Source organism: Anticarsia gemmatalis, chromosome 13, assembly GCF_050436995.1.
Source record: "Anticarsia gemmatalis isolate Benzon Research Colony breed Stoneville strain chromosome 13, ilAntGemm2 primary, whole genome shotgun sequence".
Classification (NCBI taxonomy): domain Eukaryota; kingdom Metazoa; phylum Arthropoda; class Insecta; order Lepidoptera; family Erebidae; genus Anticarsia; species Anticarsia gemmatalis.
The window spans coordinates 11,977,517-11,980,346 of NC_134757.1; positions in this window are offsets into that span (position 1 = coordinate 11,977,517).

Below are 2,830 nucleotides of genomic sequence, written 5' to 3' on the forward strand. Positions count from 1 at the left end.
AAAATTATTGTGCGATCCACAAATTGTTATACTATATGTATACGCACAGTATAGTTTAGATGTATACACTCAGGCTATACTGTTTCAAAATTTAAAGTGATTTGGCATACCTAGTAACGTTCTCCATTGTTTCGGGTCTGGTTGTACTTTGTGTCCGTTGTTTGTATGTTTGCAAAAGTACCTGCGATACAAGAGCAATTCTTAGTGCGGGAGTTGCCCTTTTAAAGAAAAAATAAAGAAAATGCTACTAGCATTATCAGGAAGAAATTATTAAGCAGTACAATTTAACATATTTTCATATAAATTTAGTGAAATAATATGATATTAAACGTAAGGTCACGGCGACATGACGTATGATCAGATAGTGAGCGGCCGGCGGAGATGCGGGCCACTATCTACTGTTACACTGTTACATGTATTATAGCGTATTACTGACTAGTTCTTACTTAATATAGTATTTTACTCCTTACTTTACAGAGTAGATGACATATGTATATGCTTATATCACCGAAGCAAGCATTGAAAAGCTCAAGGTTTCAGCAGAAACAAAAGACAACTTGGTTTTATTTGGCATAGCCAACGACATGTTGATATTTCGTATAGACATGTAACTGAAATGAAAATTATTTGAAAAATAAACAAATACAGTTTTGTTATTCCCAATAAGTTAAGGAATGTGCAATACTAAATTAATCTTAGACTGCAATTGGCTTCAACATGTTCTGTAGTCCATAACCATATGCTAACATCGGTCTTAGGAAGCTATTTTGTCCTATGGCAAAAATTCAAATGTTGTAGAAAATCGCGTCTTGCTTTCAGGAAGCTTTAGCAATGGTGTGTGGCTTGAAACACCTAAATACACCCATATTTGGATATCTAATAAAAGGTTTATATATTATTTGAATAACAGTTGACGTCAGAAAGGAGACATTGTTAAGCATTTTAGCAACCTACGAGTATTACTTGAGTGGTTTTAATAAATTAATCTCATTTATGAGAACAAAAACCAAAATATACTGCGCAGGTTTTAGAGAATCTTTGAAACAGATCTTTTTGATAATGAGCTTTTTTTATAAATATGTACTAGTGCCGAACTGATTACTGACTATTTGAAATGCACACTTGTAAAATTATTTGAAAGACATTTTTTTTTGTATAGGTGCACTAAGGCAGCTTTCAAAAAGATTGTACGTAGAACTCGTAACTTTCTTGTATGACACGATGTATGGATGCAAATAGATTGGTGGAAGTTTTTATAAATAATACTAAGTGGCGTTCTTTGGTCTTTGTATATCCCTATGGGAACAAGACGTGATTCTATGTACGTATGTGCTCTAGAAAAGGATATTTTACAGTAAAATACTTATTTAATTGAAATAGACAGAAGATATCGCGAGCATTCCCTAGTACCTACAAAACAAATCGCAACTAAACAAAAAGGAATGCTTTTTCCTCTTAGATTTCTGTCAGGGTTTTTTCCTCGGCTCAGCAGCGGCAAGTGGAAGTATCTGTAGTAGTTGTAGTGAACCGATCAATCAGCAGACGAGGGTTGATTGGTCAAATCTGTGAAGATCACAGCAGGGGCGGCGCGGCCATGTTTATTTATCTGTTGGGGATTCTTAGGGTTAGTCGACGATGTAGTTTTTGAGAGGAAATGTTTGATTTGTGAACTGTTTCTGATTGATATATTTTACAAAATAGGTGTATTATATGAGTATATTTTGTTTACGCCAAGGTTTTTTTTTTTAATTATAACATGAAATAATTTTTAAAAGAGGAAATTAACATTAAGCATTGAAAAGGTGGTGAGTAACGAATCTAATTGTAAATTGCACGATTTATGGATAAGTATCGGCTAGCTTATTAAATGGAAACTAGATCTAACTTTTAGAAATTGTACATTTAAAAATGTTACTACTCACAAGTAAGAGTAGCACAGACTAAGATGACGGGATGACCTCAACCCATTCTAGAATGACTGACCTTAGTTCTGGTAAGGCGATTAGAAAAAGGAAAGAAAAATTTGCAATATGACAAAAATACGGGCTAAAATATTTTAAACTTAAAGAAGTGGTATGATACGAAAAAAACAAAGTCTTACACACATTGTCCACGTGTTCAAAGTATCGTACTAGCGTCTACGTGTAACCTCAACAAACTATTTCACTGAAAACAACAAAGTTTTCACAAGTTTTCAATCAACAAAGTTTCGTGACCTTAAACTATTTACAAAAGGCTTTTTCTTTTCCATTCTTTGTGTGTTACCTGAGAAAAATCCAATTAATTAATTTGTTTTGTGAATGAAAACAGTACTTTTATTAGTGGTATTATTTAGACGTGATTTTATGCACGTTTATTTAAAAGAAAAAAATATTAAGAAAAGTTTTAGACAATAATATGTATTGTTTGCAATGACAGCGCCAATTCTTGCGATTAGAGTGCTTATTCTAGCAAAAAATATTTTTATTGATCTTATTTATATCTATAAGTCGGCTCAACCGCTATTCTTTTTCGGTTCGAACCTTTAAGCTTCTACCTGGATAATAGTAAACATACCCACCTAACTTGAATAACCTAGAAGTAATTAAAGGTATAGTAAACCACTTCCATAGCTGGGTGATTCGTCTTTCCAAATTTGTTTCCTACCGGAAATTCGGAAGTTTTTCTTGTAAAAACTATTGAACAACCCATGTGTTCCCATCTCAAAGAAGTTAGAAAAATCGACAGCTATGGTCGAGGGTGTGCAACAGCCAACTTGTTGCGGAGGGGCGTGTCGGGCCCGCCCCCGGCGCGGTGGTGCGTGGTCGCGGCGTGGTCGCCGGCAGTCGCT